Below are 19,392 nucleotides of genomic sequence, written 5' to 3' on the forward strand. Positions count from 1 at the left end.
TTTTTTTAAAGATTTTATTTATTTATTTGACAGATCACAAGTAGGCAGAGAGGCAGACAGAGAGAGAGGGGGAAGCAGGCTCCTCACTGTCAGAGAGCCTGATGCAGGGCTCTATCCCAGGACCCTGAGATCATGACCGGAGCCAAAGGCAAAGGCTTAACCCTCTGAGCCACCCAGGCGCCCCATAAACTTCTTTTTTTAAAAGCACACTTTATTTATTCATTTGTCAGAGAGAGCACACAAGCAGGGGAGCTGCAGTCAAAGGTAGAGGAAGAAGCAGGCTTCCCACTGAGCAAGGAGCCAGATGTGGGACTAGATCCCAAGACCTTGGCATCATGACCTGACCCTGAAGGCAGAGATTAGCTGACTGAGCCGCCCACGTGTCCTAAAACAAACTTCTTTTATCTGTATGACAAGAATTAGTGGCACTCACGGAAGTTAGGTTCCTGTCCTCCCACAGGAACTGAAAGACAGACTTGCTATCTCCCTTGATGTCTGCATTTCAAAAATGATGGCTCTCAAGATATTTCCATTTCTTAAAGATTTTATTTATTTATTTGACACACAATGGGAGAGAGATCACGGGAGGTGGACCGGCAGGGGGTGGGGGTCGCGAGGGGTGGGGAGGGGAAGCAGACTTCCCGCTGAGCAGAGATTCCCGATGCGGGGCTCCATTCCAGGACTCTTAAGATCATGACCTGAGTCGAAGGCAGAGGCTTAACCCATTGAGCCACTCAGGCACCCCAAGATCTTAACATTTTTTTAAAAGTAGGCTCCACACCTAACGTTGGGCAAAACCTCATGATCTCCAGATCGAGTCGCATACTCTACCCACTGAGCCCAAGTTCTTGCCCTCTTAAAGAAATTATCTCCCATTTGCTGATAAAAGACAATCCTGGAAGAAGAAAAAAAAAAGAAAGAAAGAAAGAAAAAGAAAGACAATCCTGGTCATGCATCTGGAGGAAAAAGAGGCCTGATTGACAAAAGCCCTGTCTAGTCTTTAAAGAGATGCTTTAAAGAGATAAGGAAGTGTTTGCATGTTCTCTAACTAAATGCTGTGACAGAACGGAGGGGTGCGTCTCCCCATTTTCAACAATGAGAATTAAGCCTCTTTTTTTAAAATGGATTTTTTTTTTTTAATAAACATATAATGTGTTATTAGCCCCAGGGATACAGGTCTGTGAATCTCCAGGTTTACACACTTCACAGCACTCAACATATCACACACCCTCCCCAATGTCCATAACCCCACCACCCTCTCCTTATCCCCCTCCCCCACCCGCCACCCTCAGTTTGTTTTGTGACGTTAAGAGTCTCATGGTTTGTCTCCCTCCCGATCCCATCTTGTTTCATTTATTTCTTTCCTACCCCCCAAACACCGCATTTGCCTCTCAACTTCCTCATATCAGGGAGATCATATGATAATTGTCTTTCTCTGATTGACTTATTTCGCTCAGCATAATACCTTCTAGTTCCACCCATGTTGTCGCAAGCAGCAGGATTCCATTTCTTTTTATGGCTGCACAGTATTCCATTGTATATATACCACATCTTCTTTATCCATTCATCTGTTGATGGACACCTAGGTTCTTTCCATAGTTCAAGCTTTTTAATTTGTATTTCACATACTTGAAAACACAGAGTATAGCTGACATTCTAGTAACTGATGGACCTAAATAATCTTTCAGGTGGGCCACTTGGAGTCTCAGTTGCATTAGGAAGCCTGTTCGTAACAAGTGTAGAAAGAGGTGCATTGGTTAATCAGAATTTTTTTTTTAAGATTTTATTTATTTATTTATTTGACAGGCAGAGATCACAAGTAGGCAGAGAGGCAGGCAGAGAGAGAGGAGGAAGCAGGCTCCCCACTGAGCAGAGAGCCCGACGTGGGGCTCGATCCCAGGACCCTGGGATCATGACCTGAGGTGAAGGCAGAGGCTTTAGCCCACTAAGCCACCCAGGCGCCCCTGGTTAATCAGAATTTTATTTCCTTTTTGTCCTGCGTGTAAACAGTATTTGAGTTCCACTTAGGAACTCTGTCATTAGGTAATTTATGATAAGCTTAGTATTTCCTCAATGAATCCTGCTAAATCCTGTCCCTCATTCTATTTGTAGCCTTTCTTTTCCTTCCTGTTATGGTATTCTGGGTGGGCTGAGATTCCTGTGTCCCTCAGTTTATAACTTTTTGTGGAGGAGACATATTCCTGAAAAATGGGCATTCAACCCAGTTGTGTTAAAAATCTGTGGCATTAGTTACTATTAGTCATGTCTATAACTCCCAAGGGAATAAGGAGTGTCCTTGGAAGGTGTTGTAATGTAGTTATTTTTATATAAGTAAAAATACTTATATTTTGGGTGTCTGTGAGTTAAGATGGTCCCAAAGTTCTTTACGGATGTGGACAACTTTCAGGTAATGGCCCAATGGTTTACGATATATTTCAGATAGCATCATTTGTTAATTAGGGTATCCGGTCCTAAGACAACTACTTGATATTTGGCCAAGTTTGTTTTTCGTCAGTCTTGCTCTTACTCAGGAACATCCTAGCTTAGGGGTGGAATGCAGCAACATTTCACCGAGCTCCACCATATCTGATGGCTGGCAGTGCCTTCCCTACATCTACAAACTCCCATTACTCTTTCCTCACTTAATCCTAACTAAGTAGCCAACGTGTCTGGGAGAGAGGAGACCTTCTCCAGCAGCATGGCATCAGGGAAGGGACTGAGGACAGAGAACATCTCCCCTCCTGTAGGTGGACACCAGAGGGCTCAGTTCAGCTTCATGCTCTCTCTCTCTCTCTCTCTCTCTCTTTTTTTAAAGATTTTATTTATTCACTTGACAGACAGAGATCTCAAGTAGGCAGAGAGGCAGGCTGAAAGAGAGAGAGGAAGAAGCAGTCTCCCTGCCGAGCAGAGAGCCCGATGTGGGACTCGATCCCAGGATCCTGGGATCATGACCTGAGCCGAAGGCAGCTGCTTAACCCACTGAGCCACCCAGGCACCCCAGCTTCATGCTCTCTTGAGGAGAACTTGGTAGCTGTACCAAGCTTGTGGGGTGCGTTTCCATGACCCAAAGCATAATGGGCTCCAGGTCAGGAGGGTTGCAGGTTTGGGGTCTGTGAGGGTCTCTTTTTTAATCAAGTCATTCTTTCCTCTTATTTCCCTGAATCATGTTGAGTTGATACTAGTTTTAGGTTGTTGTGATGAGTCTCGTAGAGACATTGCTGGACAGGCGGTCTTCCCCAGGTAGTTTTAGCAGAGGAAGGCTCGTCTCTTCAGACATCTGGTAAGAGAAACTCAGGTTAACTTAGAATCCATATTGTCAGTTTCTTTTCCAACTAGATGTCCGTGTTCCAGCATTCAGAATCGCACTTCATCAACCAGCGCCCTTTCACATGAGAAACATTGTGAGACTGTGTATTCAATGGTCATTGTAACTTTGTGAGTTATCGATGTAATGCTTTCATTTTCAGCAGTGGGAATCCTACAGCTCTAGACGTCAGAGTTTCTTTTAGGGCTATCGTAGAATCTCTCTTTCTTATACGGGGACTTCGGCTGGGAGATAATGTCCTTGAGCTTGCCATTTTCACTTTGTAAGCCATAATGTGAATTCAAATCCTTCCCAGCCCAAACTCCTTGTAGTCACCATGACTGCCTTAATACTCATGGCAGCACCCACTCAGTCCCAGGTGAGTGCTGCAGTTGCCACTTCATCATAGTCAACCCTAGCTAATAAATTCCTTACAATGTTACTGCGTGCCCTGGGTCATAAGCATCCCCTTTCCTATTGGCTAGGCGTTCAGCACTTGATTCAAGCCCAAGGACTTGGTCAACCAATTCCCAAATCCCATCTGTAGGAGTTTATTTCCTAGGACTACTGCCAGGACGAATCTGTTATTCGTTAGAATTCAGTCAGGATAAAGAACCTCAACATTAAATTGAATAGAGAAAACTGAAAAAAAGGACCATGAACTAAAACATTGGAATATTGAAGAATTACTAGTAAAAGTAAAGATGACCCTAAAAACATTGGATAGCTCAAAAAATGCTTATTAAAGATTGCAACATAGAATGGTATAAACACATTTGTGAACATCTAACTGAAATAATATATATAAAAGAAATCATAAGGTGCCTTCAGCTCAGGTCATGATCTCCAGGTCCTAGGATTGAGCCCCACATCTGACTCCCAGCTCAGCGGGGAGTCTGCTTCTCCCTCTCCATCTGCCTTTCCTCCTGCTTGTGTGCTCTCTCTTTCTCAAATGAATAAATGAAAAATCTTTTTTTAAAAAAAATCATAGGGCGCCTGGGTGGCTCAGTGGGTTAAGCCTCTGCCTTCGGCTCAGGTCATGATCTCAGGGTCCTGGGATCAAGCCCCGCATCAGGCTCTCTTCTCAGCAGAGAGCCTGCTTCCTCCTCTCTCTCTGCTTGCCTCTCTGCCTACTTGTGATCTCTCTCTCTCTGTCAATAAATAAAATATTAAAAAAAATCATAGAAAAGGGAAAAAATAAAATGGCAGAGTATTTGAGCAAAATCTTCATTAAGGGACATTTTTAATGGTCATTAGGCCTAGAAAATTATAGAACACTAGTCATTATGAAATTATAAGTTAAAACTACAGTGAGAAAGACTACAAATCCACTAGGATGAAACTGATTAAAAAGAATCGCAATGCCAAGATTGGACTCAGCTTAACTCACTCTCTCTCTCTCTTTTTTTTTTTTTAGTAAGCTCACAACTCAAAATCAAGAGCCTCATGTTTTACTAGCTGAGTCACCCAGGCACTCCAGCTCAACTCTTATTTCTTCTCAGACTTAAGCCTGTCCTGATAAAAATTATCTGATGTCTTACTTTTTTCACCCTGCACTGATATTTCCCCAGAGCTATTTCTGCCACTATCTTTGAGTAATTACATAACCATCATTAATATCTCTGCAGTTTTGCATTTCACAACTTTTTTTTATTTTTTTTTATTATTTTTTTAAGATTTTATTTATTCATTTGAAAGGCAGAGATTACAAGTAGGCAGAGAGGCAGGCAGAGAGAGAGAGAGGAGGAAGCAGGCTCCCTGCTGAGTAGAGAGCCCGATGCGGGGCTTGATCTCAGGACCCTGAGAACATGACCTGAGCCGAAGGCAGAGGCTTTAACCCACTGAGCCACCCAGGCGCCCCTCACAACTTTTTTTTAATGGTATATCATCAATTCCTCATGCACAACAGTCCTGGTAATCACTTGAAGGAACAACAAGCCCTCCTCAACACAGAGAAGAGACAGTGGTGTTTAGATGACTCTTGTCCACGCATTCTGCCCCCGAATGCTGTAGCCACTATCACATAACAAACAGAATTTAATAAGTTGTTCTCCGTTTGAGATAGATGTCAGATTTCTAAAGGATTTGAATATATCTTAAGATATGAAGAAATAATGAATAAGTAGTGTTACTTTGTGATTTGGACATCACTGAATATACAGGCGGGATAGAGTTTCTCTTCGGGAACCAGATGCAGAGGTAACTCCTCCTCCTCCCATTTCAAGGCGGCCTGAACATCAGTGTTTCTTCCAAGTCATGGCTCTGACCAAAGATTTACAAAATCGACTAACTCCTCTGATCACATGCATTTGATGAGCAAGAAAATATATATTAACAATAGCTAAGAGTGGATGCATTTTGAGTCTGAAAGACTATGTCCATTTAAATTTGTAGTATTGAGAATAACTGAAATACTTTTGGCCTAAGGGTCAAATCTGAGCTTCATGGAGTCTGAAATGTCTCTAACAACACTCTCCAGATGTCTGCGAACTGACCCTTTAAGAAAGGACAGGGCGTCTAGGTGGCTCAGTCGTCCTTTGGGCTCGGGTTCTGTCCTGGGATCCAGGACCACATCGGGCTCCCTGTTCCGCAGGAACCCTGCTTTTCCCTCTCCCACTCCCTCTGCTTGTGTTCCCTCTCTCTGTGTCTCTGTCAAATAAATAAATAATCTTAAGGGGGGGGGGGAATAAACAGCTTCTTTTCCCCGAAGGCTAGATGACTCTTATTTCTCAGACACCCGTGGCGCCACGAAACCTTTGTTCGCGGAGGTTAAGGACTTGGACACTCTAACCACCTGTGCGGCTGAGGAAACTACATTACCCAGGAGGCAATGTGCCTAACTGTGGCGGAGCTGACCCAGTAAAGCCCAGGACAGGAGCATTTCCGTGCGGACGCACCAGGTCAGGGCGGGACTTCCGGCGTCCTCCTTGTGGCGGGCATTTGGCTTTTTCGCAGTCTGATCGCTCTGAGGCTTCGGAGCCCCCGGCCCGTGAGTAAGACACGAAGGCGTTGTCCCCGCTACAAAGAGGCCGCTCTAAGGCTTGGCGGGGGTGACCCGCAGCAGCAGACTGGGATCAAGATCTCCCTGCCCCACAGCCCTGCTCCGCCCGCCGAGTCCGATGGCGGCTGCCGCGCACAAGGACCCGGATCAGGTAAACCGTTTGCTCGTTCCCCGGGCCCTCCCCGCCGTCCCCAACCCCAAAGGCCCGAGCGCCGGGCGCCCGCTCACGACCCTGCGGCCCAGGCCCCATTGCCCGGGACAGGGAGGCGCCGGTAGGCGGGGCCCCGGGGTTAGCGCTAGCGGGCTCCGCGCGGGAGCGGGCTCCGGGCTGAGGAGACAGGTTCGTGCACGGGCTTAGAGGTGCGACTGACCCGGGAGCATTGGGTTGACCCAGGCTCTTGTGTCTACAGGCAGCAGAGAGTGTACGGGGAAGTTGTGCCTCAGGAGTTTTCCTTCATTCTCAGAACGCTGGAGCCAGGGAGACCTGGGAGCAAAAGAGGGACAGCGTCTGAAGTCGGGCTCTCCCACGTTTCCGAAGCTGCTCACAGGATGAGCAGGCGGGAAGAGGGGTGATAACGGTTGGCACAGGAAAGATGCCTTCTGTAAAGATCACCGCACCAGCGAGAATGCGCTGAAGCATTCTGAGTCCTGAAGCCCAGAAGGAATGCAGTCCTCGAGGTCACCAGGTGGTAGGCTGGGCTAGGTGGTCCCAGGCATTGCACATAGAAGAATGTGCAAAGGCTTGGAGGACTCAGGGACCTGCAGGTATCCTTTCTTTTCCTTGGGAACTGGGAGGAGTGAGGCAGGAGTCAGGTCTGGACACCCCGGTGTTGGATGTTCTGGGAGGTTTGGAGGAGTAAAAGCATGTGACTTGACCCAGGTCTCATTGGGCTCCCTGGGGCTGCAGCATGGAGAGGAGTAGAGGTGTGAAATTGGTGGTAGGAAGAGAAGGGAGGAGGCTACTGCAGTAGTTTGGGTAACTGTGATGGTGGCCGGAGCAGGGTGGTGGCCATGGAGAAATGGCTGGTTCAGCGTTAGTGTTCTAGGTGTGGCTTTCTGGGTTTTCTAATTTTGAGGTAGAGCGAGCTGGGGGATAACTTGAGGGCTTGGCTTTGACAGATGGAAGGATTGAAGCTCCATCAGTTGAGATGGGGTAGTTCATAGAGTAATTTTCATTGGGGATTTCTGGTCCGTTAAGAGTAGATGTTCAGAGAACAGTTTGTGTGCCTCTGGAACTCAGAGGAGGAGTTTGGGATGTAGACTTCTCCAAAAGGTGAAGAATATGTGGACCAGGGAGAAGCTGTAGATATTGGGCATCTTGGTCAGGATAATGGTCATAGTAGCCCTGGAAGAAGAGGGTGGGTCTGAAAACTAGGTTTCCTGCTTGGCTCCCTGGCTGTGGGGGTGGGTGTCAGAACACGGATCAAGGAGAGAAGTGATCACAGAGAAGGAGGGGAGAATGTATGGTTTGGTATGTGGCCAGGAGCTCCAGGGAACAAGTGGACAGGAGATGGGTGTGGAGGTGTAGGAGTAATTCAAACAACATGACGCTGAGATGGGGGCTGATGCTTGTTCTCTGTTCTGCAGACTTACCAGGATTTCACTGTGTCCCTTGGTGGGGCCCAAGTATTCAGGTGAGGCTGGTGCATTAGCTTGGGGTACAAGTGGTCATTTATGAGACTGACTGGAGGTGCGGTGCGAGGCCAGTGGAGCTGAGTGTTGGATGAGGTTAGATGGAGAGAGGACAGTGTGACTGGAGAGAGCACATCAAGTGCGTGTGTCACACAGGTGGAGGAGAGCTGTGGGTATCTGAAATCTGGTATTCTTGGTAGTGAGGCTAAAGCAAGAACAGGGAGGGAGGCTTTCCTAGTAGCACTCAAGGCTTCCTCTGTCAGTGGGAACCATCAGTCTGGAGTAGTATTTGATCCTACTTGAAACTGCAAGGCTTTTTCTGGACCATATATGCTGAGTAACATGTAGAAAGGCCAAGGAGCTGACTCTGGTGTAGGGAAGGAGGGGGCTGTAGCTGTGGGAGTGCAGCTGTGAGAAATGTGGCAGAAAGAGAGTGAGTGTAAACACATGACCACAGGACCCTAGAATTGGGGTCATAAGGATGAAGGATATTGCCACATTTTTTTGCATCTTGGAGGGATGATCCAGTTTTTGGTGGTATTGCCTGGTAATACAAGAGTCAGATTGTGCACACCCTCCCTATAGCCAGCTTCTCTCCCTAACCTGTGTTTGTGACACCAACTACACTGACAAGAGGTAGCATGACTGCCATGCCATGTCCAGTTCAGATGTCTACCTGTCCGTCTGCATGTTGTTGTGGGAAGACTCAGTATCAGTAGGAGTGTGTGGAGTAGGTGACTCCAAGGACACACCCAGGCCTGGTATCTCCTCTGAAGTGTGGAGTAGACTGAGCTGAGGGTAGATGTGGAGGATGGGGTTATAATGAATTTGGACTCCTAGGAGGGATGTTGATCATAGAATGAACTGTCCACATTACAACAGAATATGAACTTCGAGGATGTGGCCGTGTACTTCTCCCGAGAGGAGTGGGGACTCCTTGATGAACCTCAGAGGCGCCTCTACTGCAGTGTGATGCTGGAGAACTTGGCACTTGTGGCCTCACTGGGTAAGACTATCACCTTGCTCCTCGTGTCCTGAAGTGATGTCCTGCTTTTCCTTTTTCCCCCAGAATTCTCTCTTTCCCACAGCTGGACCATGGGCTCTGCTCATTTCTGTGACTTCCTTGTTATGTGTGCTGTGGGTCCCTGTGCTGAGCTGTGTAGAGTGCCCAGAGCAATCGACTCCTCAAGCATCCCTCATACCTGTTACTTCAAAAAGTGCAGGGAAGGGTCTGGAAGTCAGGAGTCTTGAAGTTAACTTAATGGATCCCACCTTGTTTGCCTTCTCCCTGGCTGGGTGACTGTGTCCACATTCCTGGCTTCCAGCTGTGCCCCTTTCCTCTAGCTGACAGTTCTTTGCAACTGCTTGTGCCAGGTCATGATCATCATTCACATGAACCATGGGCCGTTCTTGTAGGACCCTCCTTCAATTGTATTTTTATTTTCTTTCCTGAATATTACTGCATGACAAGTTGCATGGGGCCAGTAGGGGCCACTTGGGGCCACTCATTGTGTGTCTTTCATTAAGACTTGCATCATTCAGGTTCTGAGGAGTTACACAGTGGAGAGTGCAGGGAAAACACTGGTTTTACAGGGTGGATGTGGCAAAGATGGTCTCAGAGGAGGTCTGGCCCTCAAGAGTGTCAGCTGGGGGAGGGCATGACATCAGGGCTGTGTTCAGATCATACTGGCGACTTGCCATGTGTTCAGTAGCGTTTTGGTGCAGGTACCACCAACCACGTGTTGTTTCTACCTTTTCTTCTGCATACTTAACACTTTGCTGACTTGTCATTTCACCAGAGACTTGCAGCTCCTTACACCCTTGTGGCCTTCCTGGGCTACCAGATCCTCTGCACTGCTCCCTTTACTATGTCCTCCAACAGTGACCTACATGTGGTGTCAGGAGGTGTGCACATGTCCTTACGTCATCCTTGAACCTGCTCTTCAGGTCCAGCTGAGTTTTATTGGGACAGGCCACAGCCAGCCTCCCTCCCACACAGTGTGCCCGTGTCACTGGCAGATAAGGTCCAACTGGAGGAGGAATGAGGAGGCAGGAGTCCCTCCTCTATGTGGTGCACCCTATGCTTGTGTCTTGTCTGTTGAGGTCTTCTCTTCTGGTCTCTTCAGAGGCTTAGTACTGCCAAGCAGCCCCTACCCCAACCTGCCCCCAGCTGCCTTGTTCTCAAAGCAATCACCTGGACACAACTTGTGTCAGATACACCTTTGAAATGGGGCTTCCCCCCTTCCACCGAAGTCAATGTGCATTTCTTCAGCATTTCTGCTTTCATGTTGTAGGCATGGGATGAGGAGGCCCCTTCTGAGCAGGCTGTTTGTAGGAGAGTCCCATATCAGGGCTTCTCAGGCAGGTCTGTCCACACAGAAGATCAGCCCTGTGAGATGTGTATCCCAGTGTCGAAAGATACTTCACACCATTGCTGAGGGCCAAACAGTATACCCTTGGCAGAAACCATACTTGGGTGCCACATGTGTGAGATGCTTCTCTTTCCATGCAGACCTTCACCAGCAACAGAGGCATGGCAGTCAGGAGAAGCCCTGGAAAAGAGATGTGGACAGGGCCTTGTGTGTGACAAGCTGCAACTTCTGTGTGTCAGGGCAGCCTTTCACATGTAGGAAGGTTGGAGAGAGCTCCCCAGCCACCTTGAGACATCTACAGCTCCAGACTAGTTCCAACACTGAGGAGCCACATGGTGGCAGCCAGAGTGGGGAGGCCTATTGCAGCGGGAAAAGTCAGTACAATGGGGGTCAGTGTGGAAAAGCTAACAGCCATGACTGTGCACTTGATCAACATTGGAGTGTCTGCTCTGGAGAAGGGCTTTATGAGGGGGGCAAGTGTGGGAAAGCCTTCAGCTACAACTACAGACTTGTGCAGCACCAGCGAATTCACACTGAACGAAGGCCATATGAGTGTAGTGAATGTGGGAAATTCTTTAGCCAGATCTCTGGCCTTAGTAAAGACTGGAGAATTCACAGTGATAAAGAGCCTTACGGATGCAGAGAATGTGGAAAATTTCTTACCCATAACTTCAGTTTCATAAAACACTGGAGAATTCACACTAGAGAAAGAACTTATGAATGCAATGAATGTGGAAAAGTCTTTATCTGGAGATCTAAAGTCATTCACCACCGGAGACTACACACTAGAGGAATGCATTATGGCTGTGGTGAATGTGGGAAATCTTTTAGCTACAAATCCAACCTTATCGAACACCATAGAGTTCACACTAGAGAAAGGCCTTCTGAGTGTATCGAATGTGGGAAGTCCTTTAGACAAAGCTCTAGCCTTTTCCGACACCAGAGAGTTCACCCTGGAGAAAGGCCATATAATTGCAGCGAACGTGGGAAATCCTTTGGACAGATCTTTGACCTCATTCGACATGGGAGAGTTCACAGTGGAGAAATGCCTTATGAGTGCAGTGAATGTGGGAAGTCCTTTAGACAGTTCTCTAACCTAATTCAACACCAGAGTGTTCATACTGGAAAAAGGCCTTTTCGATGCGGTGTTTGTGGGAAATCCTTTAGCCGCAGATTTATCCTTATTCAACATCAGAGAGTTCACACTGGAGAAAGACCTTATGAATGCAATGAATGTGGAAAATCCTTTACCCGAAAATCTGACCTCATTCAACACCAGTGGATTCATACTGGCACAAGACCTTATGAGTGCAGTGAATGTGAGAAATCTTTTAGGCAACGGTCTGTCCTCATTCAACACCAGAGAGTTCATTCTGGAGAAAAGCCATATGAGTGTGGGGAATGTGGGAAATCCTTTAGCCAAAATGCTAGCCTTATTCAACACCAGAGAGTTCACACTGGAGAAAGACCTTATGAATGCAGCAAATGTGGGAAATCTTTTAGCCGCAAATCTAACCTCCTCAGACACAGGAGAGTTCACACTGGAGAAAACCCTTGAATGTGAGGTACATTAGAATTATTTGTATTATTGCCGAGTAGGATTCTCTTCTGTGGATAATGGCTTTATCCGTGCATCTGTTCTGGACATACAGGTTATTTCCAGGTTTGGGGTGTTTACAAATAAAGCTCCTGTGAATATTTACATTCATTTCTTTATGTGGATGTTTTATTTCTCTTGTTGTAATAACTGAAACTGCCAGAGAGATCAGTTTCCCACTTCTTAGAAGTGGGAAATGGTTATGCTCTTTGGCCTTCCCACCAGTAGCACATGTCAATTCAAGTTCCGTGACATCCTTGAAACAAGTATGTAGTGGTAAGTCACTTTGGTTTTAATTCCATATCCCAAAGTGTTCGTGATGTTGAGCATTTGTCATTTATTTGCTCTATGTTTGTCTTTGATAAAATGTGTGCTTGTAATCTTTTGCCTGTTTTCTTTTTATGTATTTCTGTATTTCTTACATGGAACAATTGTTTTTGAGTACTAGAAAATTTTTCTCCCTCAACTTTTTGTCCTTCTCACAACTGAAAGCCCACATGCTCCAGACTTATGAATATGTTAGTCTGCATCAGCATATTCTCCTCTGCTTTCTTAACTTAGTAACACATTAAATCAGGCCTAGGTTTTAATCTTTGGCAACCCCTGGTTGCCATGGTAACCCTCATGGTAAATGTCAGATTGCCGAGGTGATGTCACTGAACACGGAGTTGGTAAAATACTCCAGTAGCAACTCATTGTGTTTCTGTTCCCAAAGTACTGAGAGCGTGACCACAGATAACTTTAAGAACATAGGTAATAAAACTGTAAAATGACCAGTAAGTGGCAAGTTTTAAATATTTGTGGATGTTTCTGGTTTTTTTTTTTAATTTTTGTTTTGTTTTTTAAATATTTATTTCAGAGAGAGAGTGTGCATGAGTGGGGGGAGGGAGAGGGGTAATAGAGAGAGGAAGGAAAGCAGGCTCCCTGCTAAGTATAGAGCCCAATGGGCTCAATCCCAAGACCCTGAGATCACGACCTGGCCTGAAGCCAAGAATTGGACGCTTAATGGACTGAGCCATCTAGGCACCCCTAAATATTTGTTTTGTAAAAAGAGTTTAAGTGTGCTTGACTTAAACCACACATACTTTATTTTACTTTTTTATTTTTTTAAGATTTTTCTTTCTTTGACAGAGATCACAAGTAGGCAGAGTTGGGGGAAGCACTGTGCAGAGAGCCTGATGTGGGGTCAATTCCAGGACCCTGAGATCATGACCTGAGCTGAAGGCAGAGGCTCAACCCACTGAGCCACCTAGGCACCCCTTTATTTTATTTTTTTAAAAGATTTTATTTATTTATTTGACAGAGACAGAGCACAAGCAGGCAGAGCTGCAGGCAGAGGGTGAGGGAGAAGCAGGCTCCCCACTGAGCAGGGAGCATGGGCTCAATCCCAGGACCCCGGGATCATGAACTGAGCTGAAGGCAGCCATTTAACCCATTGGGGCCACCCAGGAGCCCCAAACTGCACATTTTAAATACACATTTTGATGTTTTCATAAATGTATTTCTGAATCTAAGTTCCTCCTCCCCTTTTCAATTCATCTTTTTCAACATATAAAATTATTGATACAAGGAGATACTCTAACTTTTGTAATGGCTATTTACATATATATCTGTGAATAAGACTGCTAAGAAGCCCCATTAACCCTATCACACACAGTCTTCCATCATCATTATTTTCGTGGTGGTTCTTGTATCCCCATGCATACTGGTGGGTTATTTTACATGTAAACATAGATATGTCACTGCAAAACCTCTTAAGAATTTCAAAAATATCAGGACTTCCATAACTCTGATAACTTGAATAAATACCAAAAAATTTAAATATAAGTGTTATGCTAAATTTTATTGACTGGATTAGCTACTGAAGGCAGATTGAATGCAACCATACCAATCATATGGCTTTTAATACATGTGTCTTTTGAGTATTCACCTTACCTCTTTTATTTTGTTCACTGAAAAATTAAGGTGTTAATAATTTTATATAGTTCAATATTTCTTCTGTAATTACAAATTCCGAGTTGCCCTTGAAAAGTGCAGATGTCTGTCTACAGTACAAACATATGTATCAATTGTATCTCCTGGTACTTAACACAGTTAGACTTCTCTGCTTCCATTTGTCAAATAAAACATGAATGTTTCAAAGTTACTACTTTTTTTTTTGTTAAGATTTTTAAATTTATTTATTTGGCAGAGAGAGAGAGATCACAAGTAGAGGAGCAGGCAGAGAAAGAGGGGAAAGCAGGCTCCCCGCTGAGCAGGGAGCCCCATGTGGGGCTCGATCCCAGGACCCCAAGATCATGACCTGAGTCGAAGGCAGAGGCTCAACCCACTGATCCACCGAGGCGCCCCTTTTATTTATTTATTTTTTAAAGGTTTATTTATTTGACAGAGAGATCACAAGTAGGCAGAGCAGCAGGCAGAGAGAGAAAGATTGTATTTATTTATGTGAGAGAGAGAACATGAGAGGGGAGAAGGTCAGAGGGAGAAATAGACTCCCTGCTGAACAGGGAGCCTAGGCGGGACTCAATCCCAGGACTCCCAGGATCATGACCTGAGCCGAAGGCAGTCAGTCAACGAACTGAGCCACCCAGGTGCCCCTCTTTTTTTTTTTTTTTTTTAAGAGCTTATTTATTTATTTGACAGAGATCACAAGTAGGCAGAGAGAGAGGAGGAAGCAGGCTCCCCACGGAGCAAAGAGCCCGATGTGGGACTCTATCCCAGGACCCTGAGATCATGACCTGAGATGAAGACAGAGGCATTAACCCATTGAGCCACCCAGGTTCCCCTGAAAGTTACTTCTTCAGAAGTTTACAAATCCCAATTTCTCTGCATTTAAAAATTTTTTAAACGTTCTTAATACAAAGCTGAAGTCCCCAAATTAAAAGTCTTAATCTTCCCTTGTTAGTGTATACATATATGAAATCATCACTTTAATTGTATTACAGTTTCATTTGCCAATTATACTTCGATACAGGTAACGGAAAAATAAGATTGAAATCCTGCAAAAACCTTAATCTAAACACTGAGAAACAGCAACTGAAGAGGATCTTTCCTTTCATCTCAGAGCAAGAATACAGACTATGTTTATTAACTTATTTTCCTCTGAAGACAACACATTTCGTGTTTGGAGAAATAAAATGTTACTTGTTATGAGTTCCTTTGGAAGACTGATCAGTAAGTGCCTTATCAAGGCTCAGATACTGCTACCAGGGACCATCTGGCACACATTAATTGTACCAGTTCTTTTAACTATAGTCCATCTTTGATTTGCAGGATAGCCATTGTTTTTTCATAATTATTTTCAGGACCATTAGAGAAAGTAGACAGTCCATCTTGATGGATTGAAATATTGTCAGTGTTCTAATAAAGCCTTCTGGATTTCCTGCTAACTCAGCTTCACCAGTCAGTACAATTTACTAAAGTTACACCGGTTGCTTCTGGAATCCCACTCACAAAAATGTAGAATTTCATTACATTCAAAGAAACATGTATCCTGGAATCCAGAAGGTGTGATGATTACTAGCCTTTTTCCATGGTCTCCACTGTGTCACACAGGAGCTACAGCCTTCACCAAGCCACAGGTGGAGAGCACCTGAAGCCCACTGCAGTAAACTCGTAATCACTGTGGGCAATAAGGAAGCCATTTCTTTATTATTTATTGGATAAAGTTATAAGCATTTTGTCCATTAAAATTTGCCACATCCTCTATTTGGCTGACTGAATCTCTTGATTCCATTTAATATGCTCACCTTCTAAAAATCTTCTGGGGGGGGGGGGTCTTCCCTGCATGTCTTGTAGCTTTGGCAGAATTTTTTTAAAAAGATAAATTTGGGTGCGCCTGGGTGGCTCAGTCGTCAAGCATCTGCCTTCAGCTCAGGTCATGATCCTAGGGCCCTGAGATCGAGCCCCAAGCTGGGCTCCTTGCTCAACAGAAGCCTGCTTCTTCCTCTCCTGCTTCTCCCTATCCCGCTTCTCCCTCCCCCGCTCCCCCTGCCTGTGTTTCCTCCCTCTCTGTCAAATAAATAAATAATTTTAAAAAATAAAAAGCTAAATTTGTGTACTACCCAATACAGTCTATGAACCTACATCTATATAAATTATTACACAATTTAAGTTACTATAAATTCTGGAAGGTCAACTAGGTGTATGTGATAAAGTACAAGAAGAACTAGTCTGAGGATGAAGAAAACATTCACTAAGTGTAGAGTGTCAGGAAGAATACTGCAAAGAGGATAGTGCCTGAGAAGAGGTGGTGCTTATCTGATGATCTAGAAGTCAGGCAATGATTCAGAATCACAGCTTGACAATTTTTTCTGTAAAATAACTGTGAAACTGCTATCTCTGGCAGTGTAAAGAGCTCATCCCTTGTAAAGCATTAGAAACTTAGTAGCTAACTTTCTTTCTTTTTTTTTTTTTTAAACCACTGCCATCTTTTTTTTATATATATATATTTTTTTATTTATTTATTTGACAGAGATCACAAGTAGGCAGGGAGGCAGGCAGAGAGAGGGGGGAGGCAGGCTCCCTGCTGAGCAGAGAGCCCAATGCTGGGCTCGATCCCAGGACTCTGGGATCATGACCTGAGCTGAAGGCAGAGGCCCCAGTAGTTAACTTTCTTTATGCTGTGTTAAGACACACCCTTTTTCATATATCAGTAAGGAGACTTGAAATCAGTTTTATTTTTCATTTGATCTTAGGCCTTAAGTTTTCATTAACTTTCAAATATTCTCCATATCAGGTCTTTAGACTTGTTCCAATCATGGTTTTGCATCTCTTGGTGCAATCAAAGATGGAGAGGAATTCCTGTATGTGTATGCAGAAGACACGAATGAATGATTCAACAAGTTTTTCTTCACCATTGTGGAATTTGAGAAGTCTTTGACGGTGCCACAGACTTTAACAAAACCAAGTTGAGTGTCCATTCTCCAGATACGTGTCTCCTGCACAAAGATATATACTCAAGTGACACTTAAGAATTTTGGCCAGCTCAGAATTCTGCAGATTGAAGGAAACTAAGGACAGGAGGTCTACAAATAGGATAAAGAGAGACAGAGTTGAAAATGAAATACCAGGGAGGGCGATTTGAGCTTATAATAAAGTACTTAATGCCAGAGTTCCTAAGTGGACCCTGCAAATACTGTTTATACACAGGATGAAAAGGAAAAATTCTGGTTAACCAGTGGCCTTAATTTTATACTTCTTCCAAATAGGCTTCCTAATACAATTTAGACTCCCAAGTTGCTTACCTGAGAGATTATTTCGGTAGGGTATCTTCTTAGATAGGTCCGTCAGTTGGTAGAATGTCAGGTGTGCTCTGTGTTTTCAGCTATGTGAAATGCAGATTAAAAATAGGAGTCTCAATTCTCCCTGTTGATTAAGAGGAGAGACTCTCCGCCTCCCTTTTCTCACAACATTTAGTTTAAAGAAATTATAAGCACCTCCTAATCCCTTTGAAGACTACACAGGCCTTTGGCCACTAGGGCTCCCATACTCCTGCGTTCATGACCTGTATTGCTTAATTCCAGAAAGTACGTGCTGTCATGCAAGTAAGTTTCTTTTTCCTTTGAATAAGGTGAATAAACTAACACACATGGTCACCCCAATTACAAACATGAAGTTAGGATTAACTTTGTGTGAAGATGATGCTCTCAAGTGACCTTACTTGAGAACACGGTCTATTTCTCTTCTAAATATGTATGTAATGGGTTCTATCTGCTTTTTGAATGACATGGTGAGCTTTTTTCCTGGAAGTCTTTGTAATTTCTTAGCTGATTTCTGGTGCACATCACATTCCGACTTAATATCTATTCAATAATGTGGTGTAAGAAATCTACCTGGTCTTGGTCCCTGGTGCCCTGTTGCTGGCTCAGAGCGTCTACAACCCTTGTTATCTCCTGAGTGATAGGAGTACCTTGTGTCATTCCTAAGGAGCCCCCTTTGGAGTCCACCTGAATTTATGCTAAAGAGGTGTGTTAGGGTGGGGGCCCTAAGCAGAATCAGCGTGGGGCGTGGCCATCAGAAAGGGCAGGGATTAGAGGCTTGGAACTCACAGCCCCACCCACTGGCTTCCAGGAAGGGGCTGGAGCTGGAGATGAAAGCTCTGTAAGTACTCCCGAACAGGGACAGCTGAGGAGCCCCCAGGTCTGCTGAGGGTGGCACACTGAGGTTCCCTGAGGACAGAAGCTCCCGCACTGGAAGCCATTCTGCACCTCACTCCATGTTCTTCTTCATCGGCCTGTGGACGTACTTCCGAGGGTTCCGTGAACCACCCCCGCAAGGTAATGGAGGGAGAGCAAGGGTCGGGAGCCTCTGGTTTATAGCCAGTCAGTCTGAAGCACAGGGGGCAACCTGGATTTGTGCCTGGCATGCGAAGGGGACAGTCATCCTGTGGGACTGAGCCTTTACCCCGTGTGATGGGATGCTGTCTCCCGGTGGTCAGAGGCAGAATTAACTGCATGGTGGTGCTGGTGAGCACACGTCTCAAATAGTGGAGTGTGGAGAAGACCCACGGGGGGAGGAAGATTCCATTCCACATCCCGACAGTCACCACCACACACACCTGCGGGGACAAACCTCATCACCTGTCTCCTCACTAGCTAGTGTGCAGGACTGTGGGCGCGGGTGGTCAGCTGGACAGCCTTTGAGACTCGGTAAGCAGCGCCCAGGACGCGGCAAGCTCTAAAGAACAAGGGCCTCAGCCAACAGTAACAAGGCAAGTGGGACCCGTGGGTTAACAGACATGTGAGACAGCTACTGTAGGGCGTAGGGAAACAGTCTGGATCTTAACTGCAATACACGTGGCTTAAGAAGCAACATTTGTGAGTCAAATTGAGAAAATGGAGCGTTAATAACATTTGTCATATGTTAAAATAGTTGTTTATTTAGGGGCAAGAAAGCACCACTGCACATGGGAAAGCAGGGTGGGGGGGGAGTGGGGGGGAGGGAGGCTGGGGCAGAGGGGAGTGAGAGAGAGAATCTTAAGCAGCCTCCACGCTCAGGGCGGAGCCCAACACCAGGCTCGCTGGGTTCAGTCTCAACCACGAGATCGTGACCTGAGCCCAAACCAGCAGTTGGAACTTGGAACCAACTGAGACACCCAGGCGCCCCTTCTGCAGCAGACTGACTTGCAGCCCACAAAAGTGGAAACACGTAAAATATCTGTGAACAGATGAATAAGTAAATAAATAGTGCTATATGGATATCTCATAGATACAGTGAACTGTTCGTGTAAGCACCACTGATGAACTGTAAAATAAATGTGTCTCACAAGGGGACCCAAGGAAAAGGAGGACACAACACTTCACAACTTCAATCATACAAATTCTAGAAAGTGCAAACTCATTGATTATAATGAAAAGTCAATGGCCGCCTCGAGGAGAGATTATTAAAGAACACAAAGGAAATGTGGGGGTGATGGAAAACTTTATTATCATGACTGATGGCCTCATGGGCTTATGTGAAAGTCAGTGTCAAACTGCACAATTTA

At 45.2% G+C, this 19,392-nt stretch overlaps 1 long non-coding RNA gene across 2 annotated transcripts; it reads left to right on the forward strand.

Annotated features, from left to right (window-relative positions):
- Positions 1 to 5,775: 5,775 nt before the first annotated feature.
- On the forward strand, positions 5,776 to 12,072 carry LOC309852660. 2 transcript variants are annotated; one of them, XR_014305316.1, is made up of 5 exons: positions 5,776 to 6,456; positions 7,893 to 7,939; positions 8,820 to 8,943; positions 9,737 to 10,224; positions 10,529 to 12,072. It is a non-coding gene; the product is annotated as an uncharacterized lncRNA (long non-coding RNA). The 2 variants fall into 2 exon arrangements; XR_014305317.1 differs by lacking the exon at positions 7,893 to 7,939 and having other exon boundaries at positions 5,780 to 6,456.
- The last annotated feature ends 7,320 nt before the right edge of the window (positions 12,073 to 19,392 follow it).

The sequence above is a fragment of the Mustela nivalis genome (assembly GCF_964662115.1).
Source record: "Mustela nivalis genome assembly, chromosome: 18".
Classification (NCBI taxonomy): Eukaryota; Metazoa; Chordata; class Mammalia; order Carnivora; family Mustelidae; genus Mustela; species Mustela nivalis.